This window comes from Amphibalanus amphitrite, unplaced genomic scaffold (genome assembly GCF_019059575.1).
Source record: "Amphibalanus amphitrite isolate SeventyFive unplaced genomic scaffold, NRLGWU_Aamphi_draft 000066F_arrow, whole genome shotgun sequence".
NCBI lineage: Eukaryota > Metazoa > Arthropoda > Thecostraca > Balanomorpha > Balanidae > Amphibalanus > Amphibalanus amphitrite.
In genome coordinates, this window is record NW_024881562.1 from 766045 (window position 1) to 778674 (window position 12630).

The 12630-nt window shown below is 55.8% G+C and overlaps 1 protein-coding gene across 1 annotated transcript in view; it reads left to right on the top strand.

Moving 5' to 3' along the window:
- LOC122378866 (dnaJ homolog subfamily C member 7-like) overlaps positions 1–12630 on the top strand; it is a 32786-nt gene that overhangs the window by 5361 nt on the left and 14795 nt on the right. The window lies entirely within an intron of this gene.

A 12630-nucleotide genomic window follows, 5' to 3' on the forward strand; every position in this document is an offset into this window, starting at 1 on the left:
GGAAAAAACATTCATGTTTCCTCAGTACGTAGATTTAAGTTCCGGAGTAGATTATGTCAGATTGATATGCATCCATATACCTATCAACGGTTATCATTCCATGATCGGTTTTATGGGGATGCGTTCCGAGATACCTGAAGTATTGCACGGCCGGTGCTTTTGGCGTCAGCTGGTGAGTCGTCAATATCTCGCCGTAATTCAAGTGATATTCACTTGAATCGCCAATGAGATGATTTGTTTGCTTTTTTGAAATGTTTTCTGGCTGATGACGGTACAGCACCGTGAATACTGCATACTGCATAGTATAGATGCGTTATACCGTTTGGTGGTAAAGTGCACTGACCAAATTTCTCGGTCCGTCTCTATACCGATTCGGACCGGCGCGGCGGACGGTGGAGCGCAGCCCGCAGGCTGGCCGCAGCTCCGTGGCCGGTCCCCGCTCGCCTGCCGGACTCGGTGGCCCATTGCGCACTGCGCAGTTGTTCGTATTCCGTCGGCCGGCGCGCGGCATTCTGTTGGCCGGCTGGCGGTGGCCGTTGGTCGCCAGTCTGTCCGTCCTACCGGGGCCCTCCCGCCAGTCTGACCGCGGTGGGGCCGGGCGGAGCGTTGCAGCCCGCGGACTGCCGTCCGCCGCCGCCGCGGCTGGCTGCAGGCGATGCAATGCCATGGTTTCAGAGGACGGGCGTCTGCATAGCGTATGACGCACAGGGGCGGAGCTTCCTATACAGTTGGTGGGGCCGCCCCACAACTAGGTATTTTGCCCCACCAATAAGCGTTTTGCCCCACCAACTTCAGCTGATTTCTAAGACTTTGTTGCCTTGCAAATTAATCTTTTTTTTCGCATTGAATAGCTTTGTAATGTCTGTTTGATGCAAAATAATATGTCTGTAATGATAGGAATTGATTCAATGTGGCATTTTATTCAACTTTATAATCGGACATTGTGGGTTTGACGACTTTTTGCCCTACCAACTTCCCTGGAAAAGCTCCACCTATGATGACGCATGGCTCCGCCGCTGTGCCGGTGGGGGGGGGGGGAGCTGGGCAACGTCAGTACTTCTGCGCCGACCAGAGGGCGACAGGTGATGCACTAGTTAGCAGTTGCTCTGGTCGGTATACTGGTGGCTGTCTGAACTGCGTAGAGACTGCCCGGCCCTCCACGTCTCCTTTCTGCCAACTCCGATGTAAGGTGGTTTGGAAGACGTTATCTCGCATTATGAGGCCGGTTTCGTTAATCCTTACCGGAAAGGCCACTACGCACCGCGTAAATTCTATCACCGTGCGGATTACGTTTGAAATCATAATGTTGCAACGCCTAAAACGTTCGTTTCCAAACTACAAAGCTTCGTTTCTTTTCCGTCTTCACCCAGCAGGTATGCTCTCTGTTTGGCTATCTCTCGCTGGAACCGGGAGACTCGTGCTTGCGTTGCATGATGGCCCGCCCCACCAGCCTATCCTAAAAGCCCGCCTCCCCGTCTCAGTCGCGGCGTCCCTCGCCGCTCCCGTGTGACTAAGGTGTGTCGTCGTGTTGGTGACGGGGGAGGGATGGTACGGACGCCCCTGCACTCCGGTCTGCAACCGGCCGGCTGTGACGCCGGGGAGGGGACGACCCGGCACGGCACGGCCACCTCTGCTCGGGCGGCCGGCTTTGGCGGCTGGTAGGGCGACTGAACTCTACCGCTGGAGTGACTGACGGGGTGACTTTGCTCGACTGGTGGAGCGACTGAGCTCTACTGGTGGCTGATGTCTGGGGCCTTGGCTCGGCTGACTGCAAGATGAGGCACGGCACGTGTGGGCTGCTCTGACGTGGTGTGCAACGTTATGTCATGTCGACCGTGCTCGCCCATAAAGGCACTGTATTTATTTATAGAACCAGCTCCGACGTTTCGATTGAATGAATGGATTGAGGTGTTCAATGCAGACATGGTGCAGAACTTGTTATGCATGCCATGGTTTCTACTTTTCTAACCAGACGGGTTTTGGACAACCGTGCAGACAGGAGCCTTGACCATTGTTGATCGCTCTCGCAAGGCCAGATGACCAGAAGCACGCCTGGAAACTGACTGGCCGCAGGCCGTGGGTGATTTCACGACCCGCCCGCAGGGCTCAGATATTTGAAATACCCCGAGCCCGCTGTCTGCAGTCGTGAGTCGGTTGCTTTACTAGCGTAGCTGTGGAATGGCTCCATAACAGATGAAGGTTTTATTGTTGCATCAGTTGGTACTGGACACAGTTTTGTTTTCAGATCGGCCATGACTTCGAGCACAATTGAGGTACACTCTGTAGAAATACACTACAGCTGTGCAAGATGTTCAGCACGATAAGTGCTGTCTCAGTTTTTATTTTCTCTCTCCAGCGCTGGCCATTTTTCTGGCCTTGACATTGTTCCGGGACGACATTAACCACTCTCTGTGGGGGCGCGATCGTGGCTGTCGGACGTTTTTGCTCCTAGCTTATTTGATGTGTATGTCAATTGCAAGTTGTCTTTATGGATGGGTGATAAAGAGACCGGTCTGTGCCCTTGTTTTGTGGGCTGTGATGATAACCCATTCTAAGCCACGCTCACTCGTCTTTTAGGTGAGACTTTCATTCATTCAGCAACCTGTTAGCGAAGATAACTTGGTCGATGCCTTGCGTAGCTTTCAAAGTTCTGAGACTTTTCAGCCGAGAAGGGACATTTCAGAGGTTATTTCACCGCTCTAGAATAGATTTCGCCACTTCTGCAATTCATTAAAAAAAAAATATTTATCTTCTTCCTTCCTCCCTTATTCTTCTCTACTTCCTCCTGCCATGAACTCCTCCCATTCTGGCACAGAGTCAGCCGTCCGGGCATTGCGGTCACTTTCCCGGCACCAACCCTGGTGTCGTGACCCTCCCTGGCACTCACGGTCAGTTTGTCGTGAGGAGTCCGCCCCTCCCCCTATCCCCACCCCGCCGCCGGCACCCACGGTCACCTCTCTCGGCAGTCGGCACCGACCAACCGTTCCATGCCGTCCACAGTATGCAGATAGACCCGGATGGCCTTGGCAGTCCACTGTCGGTGACTGTGTTGAGATCGGCGAGCGATGGTCACCAGCTGACCCAAGGGATGGCTGCGTTAAAAGACCGGTGGCGGTCGGGACGGTTGGTAGCGATCGCCGCCAGTCTCAGGTAGACAGTGTTCCACACTGTTCTAGGTGGGTGCAGAAGTCTTCCGTGCGCAGACCGCAGGCCGCTATCACCCCTGATGGGCGGCTCCCCCAGCATGCCAGCACGCCATTGCCCGTTATAGACGGCTCTGTGCCACTGGGCGGCGAGGAAGGAGCGGGTCCGGTTCCGGCCTCCCTGCTCTGTGGGGCACGGGGTGACTGGTTGGGCCTACACTGGTCCCAGTCGCTTCGAACAACCGGCCTGGATACGCCCTGGAGTAGCTCGTTCCGAGATGACAGCGGCGCACGGTGCTGCTGTGAGCCCAGTGGAACCGTGTCGATGACCTGGTCTCCGCCGCCCACCTCAGTGTCACCACGGATCACCTAATGTGGTCCGTGGTGTCACTGACTGTGGTGCGGCGCACTGACGGGCGCGTGGCGAATGTGCTTGCCACCACATCGGACAGGCGGTATTTCAATGTCGTGCTCGCCCTCGCCTTCGAGCTTTCTGTGCCTTGTTCGTCCGTGTCTCTGCGAACAGGAAACATTTCAGCGCCGCCCCTCCCTGGGCGGGAGGTGTTTCAGTCCCCCCTCCCCCACGTGCGGTCGGTGTTTCAGTGACCCCCCTCCCCCGTGCGGTCGTCATCAGTTCGCACGGCGGGGGCTCGGTCCGCTGCAGACTGATGGGTTGATGTACTGCGGTGGCGAGTTATGCGCCACGCTCAGCCCGCCGTCCGAGTGCTGTGTCGTCCTGGCACGGTCCCAGGACGGCGGTAAGGCACGGTGCACGGTCAGTGCCCGGCCTTTCTGAGGCCGTAGCACTGTTCAACATTCACCAACTGTGGCTCCTTTTGTTTTATGCATTTCAGAAGCTGCAACGAAGCAAAGAAGACAACACAGTTGAGCCAGACGTGCATACTTCAGTCTTATTCTGATCTAGCAGATAGAACTGTTGACATATTTTGCCATTGTTCTTGGCTACTCCTTGTCATATTAGCATTGCAACTGCGTTCATAAAATCATAACAGCAGGAGCCGTTCCCTTATATCCGCCTTTTGCCACTGTCTTGGCCGCTCGAAGCTTTAGTACCGCACCCGTCCGGTTGGCGGCGCTGGCTGTGTGGTGCCGTTGCGGCGAGCGCCGGACCGTATCTCTCGTGTTTATAGCCACCGTGACCCCACGGTATATCAACACTTCTTTTGATTTGACGGCGCCGAGCCGCAGCCTCTCCAGGGAGTTTGCCGGCGCGCTCAAACACGGCCGATCCAATCGCACCTGTTTGCCACTCCGCCCGACGCTTCCGTTCCGCTATTTTCTGCGGAGACAAATGGAGTTTATCGACCGAGTGATATCCCGTGGCCGCCTCCGTTTTCCGGTGTTTGTAGACATACCCGTCGCCTGCCTGTCATTTGACTTACATGCGTCCAAAGAAGGCACTCAATGCAAAGTATGTCAATGTATGACCGCCGTGCGGCTTTGATGGTCGCAGGTCGGGAGCTATTTGCCTTACAGGGTGTCTCAGAAATATCCGGACACTTTGTTTTCTCGCATTTCTGCTCTGTCTGTCCGTCATGGAGCTGTATGAGTTTAAAGGTTGGGTAAATACCAGCCTGAGACCACCGTGCGCCTCATCCGTCTCCCATTCGCCGCTAACCTTGACCCGGCCGGTCAGTAGAGGTCAGGTCGCCGAACAGTTCGTTGGTGTATCTGAGCGTCAGAAATGTATGGCGAAAAACTACAGCACCTCGTTTCGTGGCAAAGCTGTGGGGATGGTGCATGGAGGGATGAGGCCAAAGATGGTCTGCAGGCAACTCGGTATCAGCAGAAGCCAGCTTTACCGCTGGTTAAAAAGAGAGAAGCTGGGCCAGGGGCTCGCCAGCCAGTCCGGTCGTGGTCGCAAGAGCACGCTCCATCCGGTGGTGAAGAGAGTGATCAAGATGGCGCCTGGTAAACGGCATCAATCGACCCGAAAACTCTCGAGACGCCTCACCAATGCAGGCTACAAGATATCCCCTGCAACAGTTCACCGCTATCTCCGCGAAAATCTAGGGATGAGGCCGCTGAAGCTGAAAAAATCGCGAAAGCTGACTGAAAAACAGCGTGCTGACCGTCTGAAGTTCGCACGGGAGCGAAAAATTGGTCAGTGGAAGACTGGCAGCGGGTCATGTAGTCGGACGAGTCGCCGTACGAGCTGTAACACCCGCCAAATCGACAAAACGACCGCGTGTGGGTGGCCAGCAGCTCAGACGTGCAGACCGTCCCCACCGTCAAGCATTCTGAGAAGGTGCATGTCTGGGAAATGATGTCCCACCGTGCGCTCTCCCAGCTGCACGTGGTGCCCCCAAAAGTTGTCATCAACGGAGAGTATTACCGAGAGAACATCCTCGCCAAGGATTGTCTGGACGCCATCCACCGAACGGCTGAGACAGGCGGCATTCTGAAGCGCTCTCTGATGACGGACACAAGCCGGGCCATCTTCATGCAGGACGGCGCTCCACCGCACACGGCCCAGAAAACACAGCAGTGGTGTCTCCAGCACCTGTCCGACTTCTGGGAGCGTGGCGTATGGCCCGGTAACAGCCCCGATCTCAACCCGATCGAAAACCTCTGGGCCATCGTTCAGCAAGAGGTCGACAAGATGACACCGGCTACCAGCGCCGGCGAGCTGGCAGGGCAGCTCAAAAAGGCGTGGGGCCGGATCAAGCCCGATGTGCTGGAGAACCTGGTGGCAGGGATGCCCCAGCGTATGCGTGACTGTATCGCTATGAAGGGCGGCTGCATCGGAAAATAAACTGAAAATGCAATCTTCTCTTTTTTCCAAATCAGAGGGGAAAACAAAGTGTCCGGATAATTCTGATACACCCTGTATGTGTCATCTTCACCGCCGGTGGGAGTGCATTAGCTGAGGCCAGGCAGCGGTATGTTCTACGGACAGCCTTTATCGACATACCATTGGTTCAGCAATCGGTCACAAGCTCTGCCTGTGAGTGCAGTTCGCCGTTCGGTCGAAGCGCTTAGCGGGCTCTATGGAGTATTTGATAACGTACCTTGCATTCAGGCGGGCCATAGAGTTTGTCCTGCGGTGCCACGCCTCATCAGTGTGGTTCGGCGGCGGGCATACCTACTCCGTACACACGACGTGACAGCGCCTGGCGGTCGGCAGCCATTGTCCGGCCTTACCGACGGCACGCCGCCAGCGGACCAGTAATGCCCACCACGATAATAGCCGCCCGGTGTCTAATGAAGCAGCCACATCGAGCCACGTTCTGTGTCTGCCAAACAGCGTGACGTAGCCAGGGGTGGCATCGCCCCCCCCCCTTACCAGGGGGTGGTGGTCATGGTATCGATGAGCCAAACAGATCCACTATTGGGCGGGTGGAAACAAATGGTGTTCCGCCCCATTTGAATTCAGTGTTTGCGGCGTTGACCATCGATCGGTTTTCTAGGAACGGGGCATGATAAGCACCAGGCCGTTTTCTAACTTGCCTCGTTGACCTTTACCTTATGATACGATGGTGTTTTCCGGTTGTCTTCCCAAGAATTGCGGTCAATAATTACGCGCTGTGGCGGCATCCGTGTCGTCCCGTCCCTGGTCATATGGTCCCGTTCACTGAACTGCTCTGCAATCGCCGCCACATAGTCACTAGTCACCCATTATGACCCTCCCCCCCCCCCCCACACACACACCGGCTGCTGCGGCGCGCACTGCGCACACAGACCACTCCGTCGGTGTCGCCGTGCCCCCGTTCTGTCACACTCGGTCACAGCCGCTGACGTCGCGTGACATTGTCCCTGACACCCCTCCACCCCTCCGTCCCTCTGTCCCTCCCTCCCTGTCGCTCTCTTCCTTCCGCGGGCCCGTCCGCCAAGCTGTCGTTCCGTGTCGTTGGTAAGCTTTCCGTTGTCTACACCAGCCGATCCGTGTTGACTGTTTTGATACGCATAGTTATCGCATTTGGTGTGATAGTGTCCACTGTCCATTCACCATGAGCGTCCACGGTTCGGCCTTCCCCCAGCAAAAGTATGGGTGTTTATCTAATGTATGCCTACTATATACCTACTGTATACCTACCTATACCTACTGTATACCTACTGTATACCTACTGTATTCCTGTTACCAGGGAAAAATATTGAAATATTCAAAACAGATTTCGGAAAAGTGCAGTTGGTATCCCATTAAATAACAGAACCCAGCCTCTCCCATTCAGTTTTCAGATGCCTTCCTACATCGCGCGTGTCATCCTCAATCTCGCGACGCTGTCCAATCGGCGCCGACCGTCTGGTCCAATCTCCTCCGCTGTCGCATCCTATCTCGCCTCTGGCCGCCTCCTTGGCCACCCTGCCACGCCAGGCGCCGTGTCGTCACTCCCTGACCGGCTTGCCAAGGAACAGACGGTGATGATGACGGTAGTGGTGACGGTAGTGTTGACGGTGACGGTGGTGGTGAAAGCTAATGTTGGAGACTGCCAGCTGTTGCCCTTTTCTGTCTTATTGCCGGTGAAGTTGTCACCCTTTATGTGGTATTGCTGTTAACCATTCTAAGGTGAACGCCGCATTGAGTGCTCTTCTGAACGATGGATTTTGAGAACAATCCTTAGGAATCCAAAAGCTGTGTGTTCACAGTTGAAGAACATCAGGGGTATCTGAGCAGTGATAAATCATCTGAGCTCCATCCTTGGATCGTGTCAGTGTCGTATGCATCAGTTTTCTCCGGCTGTCCGCTTTCTGTCAGTCGTTCTCCATTATCCTCCGCCTGACACTTTGGTATTCCCATTTGCGTTCGAGAGCTGAACCAGACCAGCTGCGCCATACCGGGGCTCGACAGCCTGAGGAGCTATGCCGTCTGCTTGGTGTCATTCTCAATAAGCTGTCGTCCTCACTCGGGTCAGGTCGGCTCGTCTAAGAGCGTTGCCGTCTGCCTAGGGCCACTCTCTGTGGATTGTTATCCCCATTCCCCAGTCAGTCAGATCGGGCCGTCTAGGAGATGTGTCTTCTGCCTGGGGCGACCCGGCCAGGTGTGGGAGCTCAGATCTGAGGGCGGTGTCGACTGCTCGGGGCTATTATTATCCGTACCGCTCGTGGCTATTATTCTCCGTGTGCTACCGTCCCCTCCGTCAGGTCGGACGGTTTATCCTGCCTTCTTCCCCACTCAACCAGGCTGGCCTGTTTCTGTGGCTGTCGTCCCCTCTGGGCCAGGTCGGCCGGAGGGTTTCTCCGGCTATCATTCCCTCTCAGTCCGCTCGGACCCTCCTGAGCATCCGTGTCGTCACGGCCCATCTGCGGTCAGTCGCGGCGCGACGATCGGCCTCCGCCGCTGACCGCACACAGGCCAGCCGACCGGGCGCGACCGGTCCTGGCAGGGCCGGGGGGCCGATCGGTCGGCCGCCCGTCGGCACCCGGCCAGGGACGTCGGCAGCGACGCGAGCTCAGTGCGGCGACGGTGGCGGCGGTGATGGGACGGCGTGACGCGCGTGCGTGCGGTGTCAGTCGGGGAGAAGTGGTGAACGTGTAGAAGGAAGTGGGAGGTAGTGTTCCATAGGAGAGGTTTAGACCCAAGAAGGCAGTTGACTGTTCAAAGATCGAGTGAAGTGATTGAATGTGAGGAGTTGCAAGGTGCTAGAAAGAAGTGAAAAGTGGTATTCGTCAGTGCCTGAGAGTTACACTCCTGGCATACAAACACAAGTGATTGCGGGCGAAATTGAAGAGGAAACGATGACGTGTGACTGCATAGAAGCTCAATATCCGAGAGAGTGATTCCGCACCGACGGCTGACGTTTGAGCCGCTGAGATAATATGATCTTATTGCGGTTATTGGTCCTTTCCTTCGGACATATTCGAGTGGCTGGCCGACGGAATGCAGTCACTGGACTGGTTGTCAGTGCTTTCTGAAGCTGCTAAGAGTAAGGACTCGGGTTCGTCGATCTCTAGACTGTGATTTGGACCTTTCGGGAGGTGACTGATCATTCAATTGTTCGTCACCGGAGCTTGTGATCGCTGATCATTACGCAATTGGGATCTCACACTACGGTGCCAATTGCCCCCATAGCCAAGACACCGGAGAAACGGCCTGCGGTTTTCAGTGGACCGTACTGGAGTCTGAGATATCGTGTGCGTCTTTGTCGACTCTTCGAAGTCATCTTTTCGACTTTTCGAAGGTCGACTTTTCGAAGAATTCATATCTTTGAAGCTGCTGTTGATTTCTGTAGTTCGCCAGTCTGCCGTCTGCCAGAAGCTCAAGCCTCTTCCTTGCCGCTGAAGGTCCGATAACCGCGTCCGACTCTCAATCACGATGGTAGACCTGAGCTCGGAGCTGACCGCTTCGCTGGCGTCTCTGTGGTGCCGGCTGCGCTCTGCGCTCCGTCATCAGACCGAGAAGCGGGCGCCGCCGCCGCCGGCACCGGTGCACCGGCGCGGCAAGTCCAGCTACCGCTACCAGTGCTGCTCCCTCTCCGATCGGCCTCCCGTCTTCGACGACGTCGGCTTCGGCTCGGCGGTGGCGACGCGGCCGGGCGCGTCGGCGGCTGCGCGCAGCTACCAGTCGCACTGCTGCCGCCCCCGCCCGCAGCGGGCGGCCACCGCGCCGCCTGACGACACGCTGGACATTGACGAGGGCGTGCCTTCGTCGTCCCGCCGCCGTCGCGGGCGGCAGCGCCGTCAGAGGCCCACATGGCACCACCGGCTCTCGGCCGAGCGCGAGGACGGAGCGCCGGCCCGACGGCTGCTCAGTCCGACCCAGCAGCAGACGTTCCGGAACCTCTCCAGATGGTGGGTAACCGCTGCTGTGTTTGCTCAGGCCATTGCACAGGGTAGCCGCTGCAGTGCTGTGCCGTATGGCGGCCTCTGCACATGCAGGCGCCGTATGTGTTGGCAGGACGCCGCTGAAAAGTGGCCTGGAGCACCGAGCTGCCGCTCCGCGCCGCTCCACCGCTAACGAGCCGCGATAGATTTATGGCACCCGGTCGTGATTCACTCGACCAGGCGTGAATACAAAGCCATGATAAACGCTCGCAGTAAATGTTTATGAACCACTCGCACGACTTGACTGCCCCAGTCTTTTTCCACGCCTTTTTTCGTATTGGGCGTCGGGGATCGTACCTACTAACACGCTCGGCACCCCATTCTACCGACTGCGGTCGCCGCCGTATCTATAATTTATATTCTCACGCCCCCTTTATGTCAATGTAGTTTGTATGCCTCCGTGGGCGCCAGGTGATCGCTACTTCGATCCAAATTGCATTAGAGACACGCCTCACCATGACAACTCACCGACTTTTGTCGGACCGCACAGCAGTCGTGAATCGACCGGTCAAATCGCCGCACCTGGTTTTGGCCGGTGGTCGTGGCTGATCGATTCATGTGACGGCTCACTTGACAGGTGACGTGTGCTGACGCATGTGACGGACGGCGTCAGGTGACGCGGCGATCCGTCATAGACGTCAGAGGGTTGTCAGTGCGGACACAGGTGGTTCTTTGTAGACAGGCTAGCTATTGTTTGGAATTTGTTCTTGGCGCAAAACGACACAAGCGCTCGTCACGCCCGTGAGCAGTTTTGGCATAGCGGTCGTTCCGTGCCGTACTGTCCTGGGCTGGTCCGTGCCGTACTGTACGGTGGCTGTCCTGTGCTGCATTGTACGATGGTGGTCCGTGCCGTTCTGTGCTGGTTTGGTCCTTGCCGTGCAGTGCAGCGGTGATCCATGCGCTGTATCACCGGAGCTGCGAACATCCTTGGGAACAGCCCTGCGCCCTGTCTGCGGACTGACGGGTCGCCAGGTGCCCTGTGTCACGGCGCCCGGCCCTGGCCAGCCAGGAGGCCGGCCGGCCTGTCCCTCTGTCAGAGGTGTTTGTTCAGGCGCGCGCCGCCGTCTCCCGGTCGGAACAGTGGCCCGGTGTAGCATGTAGCCGCGCTGTAGCTTGGCTCCGCCACCCACCGCCCACCCACCGCTCGACTGTGACGCTCAATGTTGACATTTCCACCTGCTGCCTCTACCGCGCACGTCCACCGTCCACACCCACTGTCCACCGTCCACCACTCCTGCCCACTGTCCACGCTTCACCTCCCGTCGTCCACCGCCCATTGTTTACCGTCCACCCCTTATATCCTCTGCCCAACGTCCACCGCCCACTGGCATCCGTCCACGGCCCGCTTCTGCCCTGTCCTGCCGTCTATGCCTACGCTGCCATTTGTGACATTGTTATTGTTTTGGTCAGGCCCAGGCCTTGATCACGTATACCGTTTTTTCCCGCATCGAACCCTGATGACGTGTACCACGTTAGCCTCATCGTCGGCCACCCACCAAACCGATCATGTGCGGCGCTTCTCCGCCCATTTCCCTCCTCCCTCTGCACGACCCTCGTGCGCACTTAGCTGCCGTTGTTCGCGCCGGCCGCGCTGCCAAGTGTCGGTCATTTGCCGCGATCCGCGGAGGAGAGCTCGCCCTCCGCTGTGTGCCAGCGCCCACCCTCCTCATCTCGGCCGCCCGTGATGAGTTCCCACCGAACAGCCACCTCCGTCACTGACGAGATGAATGGTGCGCGCTGGAACTTAGCTCTTATATCATAGCCGAGAGGCGTCATCTTCACGCGTGGTTGGCACCGGCGCCTGCTGTCTCTGTTTTCATATCTGGTCACACGGGCGACCTCGGTAATTTGGGTGATAACTCACAAGGGAAGCTGACGGGCCCGTGACCGTAGGTTGCATGCATTCCAATCAAATTATAAATGGCAGCGCACTAATCGTTTAAAATTTTAATATTTTTTATCAATTTAAATTTTTTAATCAGTATAAACAGTTTTTTATCGTGTGTATTGTGTTGTCATCTATACCTATTGATAGTACCTATATCTTTTATGCAAGAGATGAATTAAAATGGAATTTATTATATAGTACATTGATCTACTTAGTCACATAGCTTGTATTTAAGTGGCATTTGGTCTTTGATTGAAATAGTTGCTGAATCAATGGGGCTCGTTTTGACGTGATTGAATCTCATCAATCTCCTCGACTATATTGGCAGATTGAGTTGAGTTAATAAAATTGTACCTTCCCGCCACTGACACCGCTATGCACTGTCGAATGTCGTGGGCCTGGTTTGGTGTCTGTAAGGGTCGAGAGACTGCGACGCAATTCAAATAAGTTTTCACGTACCGTAGTAAGCCGCATGCATGAGAATAGTAAAAAATAAATAGGAGTGGCACGTCACCCAGATATCACTTCTTGGCGCCCCTGCGACCTCTCCACTGCCCGGTGACACATGACTCGTACTCTTTTTAACGGGAACTGAAACCAATTTGTGCATCTAACGCTGTAGTTTTCCTCGAACTCTCCTCACGGGAGGAATTAGCCCGTCAGCAATAAAGCCAGAGAGTGTCCCGTAAATTCCTCTTTGTCTGGTTACTGGATCCAATAAAGCTGAAACTTTTCGCTACATTTAAGTTGCTTTATATTGAGCGCAAGATAATTGAAGAATGAATCATTATAGCAGCATAAAACGTCGGAGGGTTG